Raw genomic sequence first — 18,073 nt, 5'->3', positions numbered from 1 at the left:
GGTAAATAGACTCCACCAGAAAATCAATTACACACTCACTCATCGGTCTATTTCTTCTGGACCCAGAATATGTTGTGGTTGACAACACCAGTACAGAGAAAATTTCTCACCCAGATTTTCATCCAGGTAAAAAGGAAAATTTTCATCAACCAAATTAACTTTTAATAACATCTCTTTAAAATATTTGAAAGAGGATTTATAGAGTTTGAAAATTGAAAATCCAGGGGAGCTATTTAGGTTAACCTAAACTCACCTCCAAATCCCCTTGGCTTGAAACAGTGAAAAGAACAATTTTAGTGAAGGCTTTATTTTCAAAAATTCCATTAAAATTTCAAAGCACCTCAAAAACGCCCAACCTTTTGAGTGCAATTGGGAAGGATCACAATTTAGTTGTTTTAAAACTTTGCATTAAAAATCAATAAAGAGAAGCTTCACACGAAGTTCCTCTAACACACAGCTGTGCATATAAAATAACTCAAAACCACTCTTTCTATGAAACACACGCTCTACCATGGTGCATGGTAGCAACTCAACCTGAACATCCGAACCCTCCCTTATTATCTTTTTCACATCTAATTGACTCACACTATTTGCATCCATTAACACAGAACCCCGTATCTTCACATCATCAACCCACTCATATGAGCTATCATCATCAATCTTTTGTATCTTCTTTCCCTTTTTCTTATCCATCGTTTTTAGAAACCACAAGAAATATGAAGGAAGAAGCAAAAACAAAATACAAATAACAGAGTTTTGAAGCTTACATCTCTTACTCATTTCTTTAATACCTTCTTTTTCTACACATTTTTAATAAAGGAAATTAACTTTGTTTTAACTCTCAGGATTCTAGCACAGCATAAAGTTCAATTAATGAAATTGGTTGAACTCCTCTATACACTAAATCAAAATCGCTTCCCACTCTTTCAAGTCAACGGCTACCAATGCATTGGTAACTGCAGCAGTCTTTTCCCTTTCTGATTAATAAGATACGCTAAACAGGGGGCTCCCTAGTTATAACATGCCAAGTTAATACCCAATCATTCAAAGCTCAATCTACTTTATTAAAACACTAACAAGGCTGAGCTTGGGGGCTATGATATGGCTGTTATAATTCAGCGAATACATTATAACTCAGAGACAGACGTTAAAAGATCGGTTATCAACAAAATAGTCACCCAAATAAAAACGTCTTCATACCTCATTATTCTCTATAAAAGAGAAAAAATTTAAAATATGATCATCAGATACTCCATGATGAGCGGATTTTTGATGGTTTAGAATTTCTCAATGAATTCTCGTTGCAAGTATAGTTTCTAAACCAACAAATAATCCTTTCATGCAAAAAATTTGTTTGTCACAAGTAACAAACCCCAATAGAAATAATAACCGAAGTATAAAACCTCGGGTCATCTCTCAAGAAATTGCAGGGAGGTGTAGTTATTATTGGTTATGAAAAAGTATCTTTTTGGGGTTTTGAATTAGGAACAAGAAAAGTAAATTGCAAGAATTAAACTAATAGCTAATAAAGCTCTTGGCAAGGTATGAGAATTAGAAGTCCTATCCTAGCCATTCTTATCAATTGTGACATCAATTGTCCATTGCTCCCACTTAGTTAACCTCTAACTATGAAGAAAAGTCAAGCGAATGAATCAATTTGATTCCTCAAGTACTAGTCAACTCCTAAGGAAAGACTAGCTTTAGAGGGATCCAAATCAACTAGCAACTTTCAATTATCAATCAGCAAAGGAGTTTGATAACTCAAGAGTCTCCAATTACTCAACCAAAGCCAAGAAGAGAAAAATCTACTCTAAAATCCAACCAAGCATTTTGTCAAACACTTGGAAGGCATAACATAAAGGCATAGAAAAGCAATAAGAGAATGTAAATACTAAAACCAGCAATTGCAAAACCAATGATAACAAATAAAGCAAGAAGCAATAAACATGAAATACCTCAAATTGCATTAAATAGGGAATTGAATCTAACATGAAGAGTTCATAAATTAAATTGGGAAAATAAATAAACCAACAAGAGAAATAGATAAACTAAAGTACTAGAACTAATAAGAGTAGAAGAAAACTAAATTAAAGTAAAATAGAAATCTAAATTTGAAAAGGATTAAAGCTAAGAATCCTAAAACCTAGAAAACTACATCTAAACCTAAAATTATGTGAATGAATGTTGTCTGAATGAATGAATCATTGATTCCCCCACTCTGCAACCTCTAATCTGTGTTTTCGGGCTTGGAATTGGGCCAAAAGGAGCCTAGGAATCGCCCCCAGCATCTTCTGTAATTTCTGCACGTGGCGCATGTCATGCGTACGCGTCATTACGTGTACACGTCGATGGTCTTTTTCACGTGTCACGCGTACGCGTCAGGTACGCGCACGCGTTGCCATGCAATTTCGCTTTTCGCGCGCACACGTCAGGTATGCGCGCGCGTCGTTCCTCGCTGGTCAGCTCCTTAGTTTCTTATGTTCATTCCATTTTTGCAAGCTTCCTTTCCATCCTCTAAGCCATTCCTGCCCTATAAAGCCTGAAAACACTTAACACACAGATCACGGCATCGAATGGTATTAAAGGTCATTAAAAATACACAATTTAAAGGCGTAGGAAGCAAGTTTTCAATTATAGAACAGAATTAGGAAGGATTTGTAAAATCATGCAAATTGTATGAATAAGTGTGCAAAGACTTGATAAAAACCACTCAATTTAGCACAAGATAAACTATAAAATAGTGGTTTATCACTCCATCCTATAAAAATGGGAGGTAAGACACCTTTTCATACAAGTATATCCTGATCATCCATACACTAACTTGAGCTCGGAGTGCCTTTTGCTGGTACCCGCACCCCTCTGTGTATTCGAAGCCAAGGTATGACCCTGCCAAAGGAGAAAAGCTCAGATTCATCCAGCAGAAGACGAGATTTATCCTGTTTATTTATAGTTCGACCACACAAGAACAATAACAAACAAACATTTGCATATAACAATGAGTGCATGAAAATTAATGAGTAAAAATGAGATTAAATTGGATGTTAGTTCGTTCAACCTCCTCCATCTCATTGCAAATATACACCGACATCTGATCATCGGAATTAATGTATCACTACGAAAACTCCTTCAGCAAGTATACCGAATTGTCGTCAAGTAATAATAACTCTCAAAGAGTGAGGTCGAATCCCACAGAGATTAACGGATTAAGCAAACAATAGTTGATTGATTATTCTAGTTAGACTATCATAATTGGATGATGAGAAACAAGAAATGTAAATGACATAAAAGTAAAGAAAAGCAATAAAGTTCATGAAAGTAAATGGCATAAATGTAAAGTACAAGAAAGTAAAGTGCTGGAAATGTAAAGTGCAGAAAATGAAAATAACCATAAAGTAAATAAAAGAAAGAAAGATAAAATAAGCATTGGGATCAAGAGCTATTGCATTCTCTAGATTAATTAATTTCATCTCATCTTCAATCATGCAACTCATTGACCTCTTGGCAATCATGAGTGATTGAGTCCCAATTCCTTGGTAACTCAATTTCCCCAATCTTGATCAATAGCTAATTCCTTGGTCTAGTTGCTCATGAGAGGAGATAAAGCTTGTTCCCTGATTATACCACATATCCTCATAAATCCAAGTAGTGGGTAGATTAAATGTCCCAATATCCAACCCAAAACCCAAATCTACTCAAGTGTGAGAAAGGATTTCAAGCATGGTTTTATGATTCCTCTTCCAAGGTTCACATAAAACCGAAATACATTCAATCTCTTTTCCAAGATAATTGAATGCTAATATAAAGAACGAAATTCCTTCTAGTAAATCAAAGAGAGACGAAGAGAAGAAGAAGAATAAAAACAATTAATCCATCAAATAGCAATAGAGCTCTCTTTCCCAATGGAAAGAGTTAGTAATTCATAACTAAAATATTTACAAGTAAGAAAGTAGAAGAGAAGAAGAGAATGGTGGGAAGGAGGGTCCGAAGACTCACTCCTCCAATTGTGTCCAGAATGATAGATGATCCCCAATTTCTATGAAACTAAGGCCTTTATATAGGCTCTCCTAAATTACAAACTTAAATGAAATTGAAAGCAAATTACAATGAAATGAAAATAAACTATTCTAGATGCTTCTTGTGGCCTTGATTGGTTGACAATTGTGGCTTGAATAAGATTTGAAGTGGGCTTGGTTAAAGGTTGGGGACTGCAGGAAGAAGTTGGCGTGCCACGCCCACTTGAATTTGCCTTTGGAGTATGACCCACTTTGCAATGCTGAATAGATGGAGTTTTTTGGGCCTCAAATTGAATATCCATTATAAAGTATTGTATATTGTTAGAAAGTCCGAGATATCATCTTTCTAACACCACTAGAATCAACTCATTTGGACCTCTGTAGCTCAAGTTATGCCCATTTGAAGGTGAAGATATCAGTTTGTCAAATACCCAGTGTGCCACGCCTAGTCTTGGCGTGCCACACCCTTTGTGTCGTGAAACTGGCATGCCACGCCCATTCTTGGCATGCCACACCTTCAATGATGCATTAAATCTTGCTCTCTGGCCATTAGAACTGGCGTGCCACGCCCTTTTTAGGAAAGGAATTGGCATGCCACGCCCCCGAGCCGGCGTGCCAGGCCTAGGTTTGCAATGCTGAAATAATGGTCTTTTTCACCTCTATATTTAACGTCCACTATAAAGTGTTATATATCGTTGGAAAGCTCTAGATGTCATCTTTTCAATGCCACCAACATTACATCATTCGGACCTCTACAACTCAAGTTATGTTCCTTTCAAAATGAAGAGGCCAGGCTAGTAACTCTGCAGGGATGTGTTGTGCTCCTTGTGCTTTCGGGGTCAATGTCTTCCACAATTCTAGTGTCCATTATAAATTATTATATATGTTTGGAAAGCTCTGGATGTCTACTTTCTAATGGCACTAGAATCACTTCATTTTGAATTGTGTAGCTCAAGATATATTCATTTTAATGGGAGGAGGTCAGGCTGGCATATGCCCCGGCGTGCCACGCCCATAGTGGGGCTCAAAATTACTTCTCTGGAACTCAAGCCTGGTGTGCCATGCCCAAAACACCAAGTGGAACGCCCTCTTTGAGATCTTGGCTTCACAAACTTGACGTGCCACGCCCATAGCACCAAGTGGAAGTAACCAGGGGTGAAATTCGTCTTCAGAAAACACTGACGCACACTTACATGCCAGCGAATTTCTGAGTCTGCCTCGAGTCTCTTTTCTGTAGGATTCCTTCCATGTCTTTTCATTTCTTTTAAAATTCCTTGTAATTTTTATTTTCTACAATTTTCTTTTCCCTTGCAAGTTCTTTTCCTTTTTTCTTTAAAATTCTGTACTGTCTTTTAAATTCAAAACTCTATGACTACGTTGGAGGCATTTTATTACTTTCTTTAAAATTAAGGTCATTTACTTTGTTTTCATATTTTCAATTCTAAGTTTTTTAATCTTATTTTACATTTCAATTTTTTTTAATCGTTCGAAGAATGGAATATTTGGTGCACATTTGAAAATTGGTACTCACAAAGAGGAGTAAGTTTCACTCCTAGAATTTAGATATCGAACCAACTAAGATTTACTAAAAATCTGCATAACAAATTGGCACACCTGGTGGGAAAGTTTACAAAGTGTCAAAAACATCTTTTACTGATCTTGAACAAATGATTTAGTTTAGGCAACTTCAAAGTGACAGAATTATGAATATGGTTGATGAAGTTTCAAATAGCAATATTGAGTCATCTATGAATAATAATGTCCCTGTAATAATTCCACAAATGTTAGTAGAACTAACATCACAAACAGAAGGAAGCATTCAAAATCCAGGAAATGGTTTTGGAGATAATAATATAATTAAGGTTTAATTACTCTGTTGGTTCCTATAGTTTCGTGAAATTTTCAATTAGCTCCCTATACTTTTTTTCCTTTTAATTGGGTCCCTCCACCAATTTTTTTTTTCAATTAGGTCCTTCTTGGTAGTAATTGGCTTAATTGTATAGGGACCCAACTAAAAAAAAATAGTGCATGGAATCAAATAAAAGGAAAAAAAAAGTGTAGGGACTCAATTAGAAAAAAAATTGGTGCAAGGACACAATTAAAAGAAAAAAAAAGTATAGGGACCTGACGTGCGTAAAATTGCCGATTAAGAATTTATAGTGAAAATAGTGTTGCAAATATAGTTCTTAACTGACGAAAATTCTGCTTATCAATTTAGAAAGAGTTGTCACAATTTAAGAATAAAATACTGGGAGTAGAAATCCCAGGTCGTCTCCCAACGAGTTGACAAAAGAGTGCTATTTTATTAGTCAGGAATTTTTCCGAGAAATTTTAGAGTTAGAGAATAGAAAAATAAATGATTATAAATTAAAGCAATGAAAATTTACGAGAGAATTTATATAATTAAAATAAAAGCCTTGACCGGGAGAAGATTAATTGGAAGTTCTATCCTTGTTGAATTTTTCCAAGTGTAATGGTAATAGGTTGTTGTTTCTACTTAGTTATCACTTACCAAATAAAGGAAAGTCAAGTAACTGAACCAGCTCCAATTCACAAGTCCTAATCCTCTCCTAAGGAAGGATTAGGTTAGTGACTAGAGAGCCAGCCAACAACTTCCAATTTCCAATTAACATTTGAGTATTTCAACTCAAGGGTCTCTTTTTAATCAACTCCCAAGTCAAGTTGGGCGTTTACTCCATTGACATGAATGCCATTTTCATAAACGATAAAAGGGAAAGAAAAGAAGACATAGAAATTCAAATAAAATAATAACAAAAATTTAATTAAAGGTAAAAATAATTCTTTGCATTAATAAATTCCAAAACTATAGACATCCATATCTGAATAGGGTTAATGGGTGATTAAAAGAGTAAGGGAATAAGGAAACAAACTAGAATAAAGGAAACTTCAATAGAGGTAGTAACTCTTCTCAATATCCAAATCAAAAGCATAAAACTCTAAAATTATGAATATGAAGAACCCCAGAGGAAGTAGTATTTTCTCTTTAAGATTCAAAACTAAAACTAAAAACTGTGTAAAAGTGAATGTGTCAATGTGTGTTGAGTCTTTGCTTGTCTCCTGGCTCTAGTTTGTGTTTCTGGACCGAAAACTGGGTCCAAACTCAGCCTAAAATTGCCCCCAGCATTTTCTGTGATTTCTGCACGAGGCGCATGTTATGCGTACGCGTCAGTTACACGCACGCGTCGCCGTGCAATCTCGCTTCTCACGCATACACGTCAGGTACGCGCACGCGTCGCTGTGAAAATCTCCAGATTGCGCGCACGCATGAGTACGCATACACGTCGATGCTCGCTGGTCATCTCCTTTGTTTCTTGTGTTCCTTCTATTTTTGTAAGTTTCCTCTTCATCCTTTAAGCCATTCCTGCCCTATACAGCCTGAAAACACTTAAAACACAGATCACGACATCGAATGGTATAAAAGGACATTAAAAATATACAATTTAAAGGCTTAGGAAGCAAGTTTTCAACCATAGAACAAAATTGGGAAGGAATTGTAAAATCATGCAATTTGTATGAATAAGTGTGCAAAGACTTGATAAAAGCCACTCAATTTAGCACAAGATAAACCGTAAAATAGTGGTTTATCAATCTCCCCACACTTAAACATTAGCATATCCTCATGCTAAGCTCAAGGAGATAGAAAGAATGAATGGGGGAAAGTAAGACTCATGTAATGCAACCTATGTATGTGAATGCAGCTATATGCTAAGATGTTTCTATCTACTTAGTTAAAAGTAAACAAGTTCTCCAAGACAAACATAAATCAGATTCCACTAATTCAAATCACACAGTAAAAGACAAGTAAACTTGTAAGAAGATAGCTCATGAAAGCAGGGAACATAGAGTCAAGCATTGAACCCTCATTGGTAGTGTATATGCACTCTAATCGCTCAAGTGTCTAGGGTTAATTCACTCTACTCTTCTCTAGTCATGCTTTCTAAAACTTGTTCTTCATCTAACCAATCAACAAATATTTAGTGTACAAATGCAAACATCATGAGATCTTTTCAAGGTTGTAATGTGGCTAAGGTAAGGGTGAGGATATATGTATGGCTAAGTGAGCTATAATATGAATCTTTGACTAACTTAAGTTCTCATCTAACATACACATTCTATATCTATGAAATTATTCCTAGCTACCCATAATCTCACTTTTGGTATGTTTCACATACTCATATGTCAAACTTTCTTTAATTTCACCACATATGCATTGATCTTTTATTAAACTTAACATTGGGGTAATTTTGTCCCCTATTTATTATTTATTTATTAAAATCATTTTTTTTGAATATGAAAGCAAACATAACATTTCAATGCATATGGTTTTTCTGATTTCACATGAGTAAGCACCAAATTCCCAATATCTTGTCAATAAAACTTAGCATTTTCTCATTGATGAGCGGATAATTTATACGCTTTTTGACATAGTTTTTAGTATGTTTTTAGTAGAATCTAGTTACTTTTAGGGATGTTTTCATTAGTTTTTATGTTAAATTCACATTTCTGGACTTTACTATGAGTTTGTGTGTTTTTCTGTGATTTCAGGTATTTTCTGGCTGAAATTGAGGGACTTGAGCAGAAATCAGATTCAGAGGTTTCAGAAGGACTGCTGATACTGTTGGATTCTGACCTCTCTACACTCAAAGTGGATTTTCTGGAGCTACAGAACTCGAAATGGCGCGCTTCCAATTGCGTTGGAAAGTAGACATCCAGGGCTTTCCAGAAATATATAATAGTCCATACTTTGGCCAAGAATAGACGATGTAAACTGGCGTTCAACGCCAGCTTTCTACCCAAATCTGGCGTCCAGCGCCAGAAAAGGAGCCAAAACCAGAGTTGAACGCCCAAACTGGCACAAAAGCTGGCGTTCAACTCCACAAATGGCCTCTGTACGTGCAACACTCAAGCTCAGCCCAAATACACACCAAGTGGGGCCAGGAAGTGGATTTATGCATCAAGTACTTACTCATGTAAACCCTAGTGACTAGTTTATTATAAATAGGACCTTTTACTAGTCTTTTTGACCATCTTTGGTCTCAGTTTTAATCCGTTGTTCATCTTAGGAGACTATTGATCTCGTTTAGGGGGCTGGCCATCTCGGCCATGCCTGGACCTTTCACTTATGTATTTTCAACGGTAGAGTTTTTACACTCCATAGATTAAGGTGTGGAGCTCTGCTGTTCCTCAAAGATTAATGCAAGTACTACTGTTTTCTATTCAATTCATCTTATTTCGCTTCTAAGATATCCATTCATACCCAAGAACGTGATGAAGGTGATGATTATGTGTGACGCTCATCATCCTTCTCCCTTAGGAACGCGTGCCTGACAAACACTTCTGTTCTACATGAAATAAGCTAGAATGAATATCTCTTAGATCTCCTAACCAGAATCTTCGTGGCGTAAGCTAGAATGATGGCGGCATTCAAGAGAATCCGGAAAGTCTAAACCTTGTCTGTGGTATTCTGAGTAGGATTCAATGATTGAATGACTGTGACGAGCTCCTAACTCGCGATTGCAGGGCGTTAGTGACAGACGCAAAAGGATAGTAAATCCTACTCCAGCATGATCGAGAACCGACAGATGAATAGCCGTGCCGTGACAGGGTGCGTGAGCATATTATTCACTGAGAGGATAAGATGAAGCCATTGACAAGGGTGATGCCTCCAGACGATTAGCCGTGCCGTGACAGGGCATTGGATCATTTTCCCGTGAGATGACTGAAAGTAGCCATTGACAATGGTGATGTATCACATAAAGCCAGCCATGGAAAGGAGTAAGACTGATTGGATGAAGATAGCAGGAAAGCAGAGGTTCAGAGGAACGAAAAGCATCTCCACCCGCTTATCTGAGATTCTTACCAATGAATTACATAAGTATCTCTATCCCTATTCTATTATATAATATTCGAAAACACCATTATCACTTTATATCTGCCTGACTGAGATTTACAAGGTGACCATAGCTTGCTTCATACCAACAATCTCCGTGGGATTCGACCCTTACTCACGTAAGGTATTACTTGGACGACCCAGTGCACTTGCTGGTTAGTTGTACCGAAGTTGTGACAATTATGAATTAAGATCAGAGCACCAAGCTTTGGAGCCATTACCAGGATTTGTTCGAGCCTGGAGATCACAATTTCGTGCACCACTCATCAACCCAAGTTTTTGGCGCCGTTGCCGGGGATTGTTCGAGTTTGGACAACTGACGGTTCATCCTGTTGCTCAGATTAGGTAATTTTCTTTTTATTTTATTTTCAAAAATTTTTCAAAAAATATTTCAAAATTTTCTCATCTATTTTCGAAAAAAAAAATATAAAAAAAATGTTTTCAAATATTTTTATTCAAAATTTTTAAGAATGAATTCTAGTGTTTCATGAAGCATGTTGAAGCCTGGCTGGCTGTAAAGCCATGTCTATTCCTTTGGGAATGAGTATGTCAGGCATGTCATATCTGAATTACATGCTGAAGCTTGGCTGGCCATTGGCCATGTCTAGTGTTTTGGACCGGAGCTTTCATTGAAAGCTTGGCTGGCTAGTGAGCCATGTCAAATTCCTGGACTGAAGCTTTAGACTAAGAATGCAAGATTCCTGGAATTCATATTAAAAATTTTGGAATCCTTATTTTCCCTTTTCAATAAATTTTCGAAAAAAATCCAAAAAAATTATAAAATCATAAAAATCAAAAATATTTTCTGTTTCTTATTTGAGTCTTGAGTCATATCATAAGTTTGGTGTCACTTGCATATGCATCTTGCATTTTTTCGAAAATATCATGCATTCATAGTGTTCTTCATGATCTTCAAGTTGTTCTTGGTAAGTCTTCTTGTTTGATCTAGATGATTTTTTGTTTTGTGTCTTTTCATGTTTATCATATGCATTCTTGAATTCTTAGTGCGTAAGCATTAAAGAATTCTAAGTTTGGTGTCTTGCATGTTTTCTTTGCATTAAAAGTCTTTCAAAATTGTGTCTATGATGTTCATCTTGGCATTCAAAGTGTTCTTGGTGTTCATCTTGACATTCATAGCATTCTTACATGCATCACATGTTTTGATCTAAAAATTTCATGCATTGCATAATTTTCATGTTTTTCATAAAAGTTTCAAAAATAAAAAAAATATCTTTCCCTTTTTCTCTCATCAAATTCGAAAATTTGAGTTGACTTTTTCAAAAATTTTTAAAAATCAAGTTGTTTCTTATGAGTCAAATCAAATTTTCAATTTGAAAATCTTATCTTTTTCAAAATCTTTTTCAAAAATCAAATCTTTTTCAAAATTCTTAGTTATTTTCGAAAATTCCAAAAATATTTTTCAAAAATCTTTTTCTTATTTTTTTATACCAAATTTTCGAAAATAACATAATCAATTAATGTTTTGATTCAAAAATTTGAAGTTTGTTACTTGCTTGTTAAGAAAGATTCAAACTTTGAGTTCTAGAATCATATCTTGTGATTTCTTGTGAATCAAGTCATTAATTGAGATTTTAAAAATCAAATCTTTTTCAAAAACTAATTTCTATCATATCTTTTCAAAAATATCTTCTTATCTTTTTCAAAAATTTGATTTCAAAATATCTTCTCTAACTTCCTAACTTCTTATCTTTTCAAAATTTGTTTCAACTAACTAACTAACTTTTTGTTTGTTTCTTAACTTTTTCAAAACTACCTAACTAACTCTCTCTCTCTCATTTTCGAAAATATCTTCTCCCTTTTTCAAAATTTCTTTTTAATTTATTAATTATTTTAATTTTTAATTTTTAAATCTTAATTTTCGAAAATCACTAACATTTTTTAAAAACTATTTTCAAAAATCACTAACTCCTTTTCAAAATTAATTTTCGAAAATTCCCTCCTTCTCTCTCATCTTATTTTATTTATTTATTCATCTACTAACATCTCTTCCTCACATCATCACCAAATTCGAACCCCCTCCTCTATCTGTGTTCGAATTTCTTCTTCTCTTCTTTTACTAACAATAAGGAACCTCTTTACAGTGACATAGAGGATTCCTCTTCTTTTCCTTTTTCTTTCCTCTTTCTTATGAGCAGGGACAGAGAAAAAGGCATTCTTATTGAAGTTGATCCAGAACCTGAAAGGACTCTGAAGATAAAATTAAGAGAAGCTAAATTACAACAATCCAGAGACAACTTGATTGAAAATTTTGAACAAGTAAAGGAGATGGCAGCCGAACCCAACAACAATGCAAGGAGAATGCTTGGTGACTTTACTGCACCAAATTCCAATTTACATGGAAGAAGCATCTCCATTCCTGCCATTGGAGCAAACAACTTTGAGCTAAAACCTCAATTAGTTTCTCTGATGCAGCAGAACTGCAAGTTTCATGGACTTCCATCTGAAGATCCTTTTCAGTTCTTAACTGAATTCTTGCAGATATGTGATACTGTTAAGACTAATGGAGTAGATCCTGAAGTCTACAGGCTCATGCTTTTCCCTTTTGCTGTAAGAGACAGAGCTAGATTATGGTTGGATTCTCAACCCAAAGACAGCCTGAACTCTTGGGATAAGCTGGTCACGGCTTTCTTAGCCAAGTACTTTCCTCCTCAAAAGCTGAGCAAGCTTAGAGCTGATGTTCAAACCTTCAGACAGAAAGAAGGTGAATCCCTCTATGAAGCTTGGGAAAGATACAAACAGTTGACCAAAAAGTGTCCTTCTGACATGCTTTCAGAATGGACCATCCTGGATATATTCTATGATGGTTTATCTGAGCTATCAAAGATGTCACTGGACACTTCTGTAGGTGGATCCATTCACCTAAAGAAAACGCCTGCAGAAGCTCAAGAACTCATTGACATGGTTGCTAATAACCAGTTCATGTACACCTCTGAAAGGAATCCTGTGAATAATGGGAAGCCTATGAAGAAGGGAGTTCTTGAAGTTGATACTTTGAATGCCATATTGGCTCAGAATAAAATATTGACTCAGCAAGTCAATATGATCTCTCAGAGTCTACATGGAATGCAAGCTGCATCCAACAGTACTCAAGAGGCATCTTCTGAAGAAGAAGCTTATGATCCTGAGAACCCTGCAATAGCAGAGGTAAATTACTTAGGTGAACCTTATGGAAACACCTATAACTCATCATGGAGAAATCATCCAAATTTCTCATGGAAGGATCAAAAGCCTCAACAAGGCTTTAATAATGGTGGAAGAAACAGGTTTAATAATAATAAACCTTTTCCATCATCCACTCAGCAACAGACAGAGAACTCTGAACAAAATGCTTCTAATTTAGCAAATCTAGTCTCTGATCTATCTAAAGCCACTGTGAGTTTCATGAATGAAACAATGTCTTCCATTAGGAATTTGGAAGCACAAGTGGGCCAGCTGAGTAAAAGGATCACTGAAATCCCTCCCAGTACTCTCCCAAGCAATACAGAAGAGAATCCAAAAGGAGAGTGCAAGGCCATTGACATAAGCAAAATGGCCGAACCCAATGAGGGAGAGGAGGACGTGAATCCCAAGGAGGAAGACCTCCTGGGACGTCCAGTGACCAATAAGGAGCTTCCCTCTGAGGAACCCAAGGAATCTGAGACTCATCTAGAGACCATAGAGATTCTATTGAACCTCCTTATGCCCTTCATGAGCTCTGATGAGTATTCCTCTTCTGAAGAGAATGAGGAGGTTACTGAAGAGCAAACTGCCAAGTTTCTTGGTGCAATCATGAAGCTGAATGCCAAATTATTTGGCATTGATACTTGGGAAGTTGAACCTCCCTTGTTCATCAATGAACTAAGTGATCTGGATCAACTGACATTGCCTCAGAAGAGACAGGATCCTGGAAAGTTCATAATACCTTGTACCATAGGCACCATGATCTTTAAGGCTCTGTGTGACCTTGGTTCAGGAATAAACCTCATGCCCCTCTCTGTAATAGAGAAACTGGGAATCTATGGGGTGCAAGCTGCTAGAATCTCATTAGAGATGGCAGACAATTCAAGAAAACAGGCTTATGGACAAGTAGAGGACGTGCTAGTAAAGGTTGAGGGCCTTTACATCCCTACTGATTTCATAGTCCTGGATACTGGAAAGGAAGAGGATGAATCCATCATCCTAGGAAGACCTTTCCTGGCCACAGCAAGAGCTGTGATTGATGTTGACAGAGGTGAAATAGTCCTTCAATGGAATGAGGACTCCCTTGGGTTTAAAACTCAAGGATCTCCCTCTGCAACCATGGAGAGGAAGCAGAAAAAGCTTCTCTCAAAGCAGAGTCAACCAGAGCCCCCACAGTCAAACTCTAAGTTTGGTGTTGGGAGGCCACAACCAAACTCTAAGTTTGGTGTTGAACTCCCATATCCAAACTCTAAGTTTGGTGTTGGAAAGTCTCAACAAAGCTCTGCATATCTGTGAGGCTCCATGAGAGCCCACTGTCAAGCTATTGACATTAAAGAAGCGCTTGTTGGGAGGCAACCCAATTTTTATTTATCTAACTATATTTTTCTCAGTTATATGTCTTTATAGGTTCATGATCATGTGGAGTCACAAAATAAACAAAAAAAAAAAAAAAAAATCAAAAACGGAATCAAAAACAGCAGAAGAAAAATCACACCCTGGAGGAGCATCTGTCTGGCGTTCAAACGCCAGAACAGAGCATGGTTCTGGCGCTGAACGCCCAGAATGGGCAGCATCCTGGCACTGAACGCCCAGAACAAGCATGGTTCTGGCGTTCAACAGAAATGGCAGCAAATGGGCGTTGAACGCCCAAAATGGGCACCAACCTAGCGCTGAACGCCCAGAGTTGTGTGCAAGGGCATTTTACATGCCTAAATTGGTGCAGGGATGTAAATGCCTTGACACCTCAGGATCTGTGGACCCCACAGGATCATCTCAGGATCTGTGGACCCCACAGGATCCCCACCTACCTCATCATCTCTCTTTCCATTCATGATCATCCCTTCTGTTTTCCATTTACCACTCACATCCATACACCCACTACCTTCAAAATTCAACATCTCTCTCTCTCCCACCCAATCCCACCCATATGGCCGAATACACACTCCCATCCATCTCCTCCATATCTTCTTCTTATTCTTCTATTCTTTCTTCTTTTGCTCGAGGGCGAGCAACATTCTAAGTTTGGTGTGGTAAAAGCATAGCTTTTTTGTTTTTTCCATAACCATTGATGGCACCTAAGGCCAGAGAAACCTCTAGAAAGAGGAAAGGGAAGACAAAAGCTTCTATCAAGGGTCTATAGCTCAGTGGTAGAACATTTGACTGCAAATCAAGAGATCCCTGAGATACCTCAGGGGATACATTTTCTTCCACACAATTATTGGAAGCAACTAAGAGTGAAACATCAAGAGCACTCCATCATGCCTCATGAAATAAGAGAAGATCAAAAAGCAATGAGGGAGGAGCAACAAAGACAAGGAAGAGACATAGAAGAGCTCAAGGACATCATTAGTTCCTCAAGAAGGAAACGCCACCATCACTAAGGTGGATTCATTCCTTGTTCTTATTTCTTCTGTTTTTTGTTTTCTATGTTATGTGCTTATCTATGTTTGTGTCTTCATTACATGATCATTAGTAGTTAGTAACTATGTCTTAAAGTTATGAATGTCCTATGAATCCATCACCTCTCTTAAATGAAAAATGTTTTAAATCAAAAGAACAAGAAGTACATGAGTTTCGGATTTATCCTTGAACTTAGTTTAATTATATTGATGTGGTGACAATGCTTCTTGTTTTCTGAATGTATGCTTGAACAGTGCATATGTCTTTTGAAGTTGTTGTTTAAGAATGTTAAATATGTTGGCTCTTGAAAGAATGATGACAAGGAAACATGTTATTTGATAATCTGAAAAATCATAAAAATGATTCTTGAAGCAAGAAAAAGCAGCAAAGAATAAAGCTTGCAGAAAAAAAAAGAGAAAAAAAAAGGGGCAAAAAAAAAAATAGAAAGAAAAAGAAAAAACAAGCAGAAAAAGCCAATAACCCTTAAAACCAAAAGGCAAGGGCAAATAAAAAGGATCCCAAGGCTTTGAGCATCAGTGGATAGGAGGGCCTAAAGGAATAAAATCCTGGTCTAAGCGGCTAAACCAAGCTGTCCCTAACCATGTGCTTGTGGCGTATAGGTGTCAAGTGAAAACTTGAGACTGAGCGGTTAAAGTCAAGGTCCAAAGCAAAAACAAAGAGTGTGCTTAAGAACCCTGGACACCTCTAATTGGGGACTTTAGCAAAGCTGAGTCACAATCTGAAAAGGTTCACCCAATTATGTGTCTGTGGCATTTATGTATCCGGTGGTAATACTGGAAAACAAAGTGCTTAGGGCCACGGCCAAGACTCATAAAGAAGCTGTGTTCAAGAATCATCATACTGAACTAGGAGAGTCAATAACACTATTCAAAATCTGAAGTTCCTATAGATGCCAATCATTCTGAACCTCAATGGATAAAGTGAGATGCCAAAACTATTCAAGAGGCAAAAAGCTATAAGTCCCGCTCATATGATTGAAGCTCTGTTTCATTGATAGTTTGGAATTTGTAGTATATTCTCTTCTTTTTATCCTATTTGATTTTCAGTTGCTTGGGGACAAGCAACAATTTAAGTTTTGTGTTGTGATGAGCGGATAATTTATACGCTTTTTGACATAGTTTTTAGTATGTTTTTAGTAGAATCTAGTTACTTTTAGGGATGTTTTCATTAGTTTTTATGTTAAATTCACATTTCTGGACTTTACTATGAGTTTGTGTGTTTTTCTGTGATTTCAGGTATTTTCTGGCTGAAATTGAGGGACTTGAGCAGAAATCAGATTCAGAGGTTGAAGAAGGACTGCTGATGCTGTTGGATTCTGACCTCTCTGCACTCAAAGTGGATTTTCTGGAGCTACAGAACTCGAAATGGCGCGCTTCCAATTGCGTTGGAAAGTAGACATCCAGGGCTTTCCAGCAATATATAATAGTTCATACTTTGGCCAAGAATAGATGACGTAAACTGGCGTTCAATGCCAGCTTTCTACCCAAATCTGGCGTCCAGCGCCAGAAAAGGAGCCAAAACCAGAGTTGAACGCCCAAACTGGCACAAAAGCTGGCGTTCAACTCCACAAATGGCCTCTGCACGTGCAACACTCAAGCTCAGCCCAAATACACACCAAGTGGGCCCAGGAAGTGGATTTATGCATCAAGTACTTACTCATGTAAACCCTAGTGACTAGTTTATTATAAATAGGACCTTTTACTAGTCTTTTTGACCATCTTTGGTCTCAGTTTTAATCCGTTGTTCATCTTAGGAGACTATTGATCTCGTTTAGGGGGCTGGCCATCTCGGCCATGCCTGGACCTTTCACTTATGTATTTTCAACGGTAGAGTTTCTACACTCCATAGATTAAGGTGTGGAGCTCTGCTGTTCCTCAAAGATTAATGCAAGTACTACTGTTTTCTATTCAATTCATCTTATTTCGCTTCTAAGATATCCATTCATACCCAAGAACGTGATGAAGGTGATGATTATGTGTGACGCTCATCATCCTTCTCCCTTAGGAACGCGTGCCTGACAAACACTTCTGTTCTACATGAAATAAGCTAGAATGAATATCTCTTAGATCTCCTAACCAGAATCTTCGTGGCGTAAGCTAGAATGATGGCGGCATTCAAGAGAATCCGGAAAGTCTAAACCTTGTCTGTGGTATTCCGAGTAGGATTCAATGATTGAATGACTGTGACGAGCTCCTAACTCGCGATTGCAGGGCGTTAGTGACAGACGCAAAAGGATAGTAAATCCTACTCCAGCATGATCGAGAACCGACAGATGAATAGCCGTGCCGTGACAGGGTGCGTGAGCATATTATTCACTGAGAGGATAAGATGAAGCCATTGACAAGGGTGATGCCTCCAGACGATTAGCCGTGCCGTGACAGGGCATTGGATCATTTTCCCGTGAGATGACCGAAAGTAGCCATTGACAGTGGTGATGTATCACATAAAGCCAGCCATGGAAAGGAGTAAGACTGATTGGATGAAGATAGCAGGAAAGCAGAGGTTCAGAGGAACGAAAAGCATCTCCACCCGCTTATCTGAGATTCTT

The 18,073-nt window shown here is 37.3% G+C and overlaps 1 non-coding gene across 1 annotated transcript; it reads right to left on the bottom strand.

Annotated features, from left to right (window-relative positions):
- Positions 1 to 12,606: 12,606 nt before the first annotated feature.
- LOC148544535 (small nucleolar RNA R71) lies at positions 12,607 to 12,714 on the bottom strand. Its single transcript, XR_015900696.1, has one exon. It is a non-coding gene; the product is annotated as a small nucleolar RNA R71 (small nucleolar RNA).
- Positions 12,715 to 18,073: the final 5,359 nt, after the last annotated feature.

This window comes from Arachis ipaensis, chromosome B9 (assembly GCF_059453495.1).
Source record: "Arachis ipaensis isolate K30076 ecotype BB chromosome B9, ASM5945349v1, whole genome shotgun sequence".
Taxonomy (NCBI): domain Eukaryota; kingdom Viridiplantae; phylum Streptophyta; class Magnoliopsida; order Fabales; family Fabaceae; genus Arachis; species Arachis ipaensis.
The sequence above is the reverse complement of the archived record's forward strand: the minus strand, read 5'-3'. Positions and strand labels throughout refer to the sequence as shown.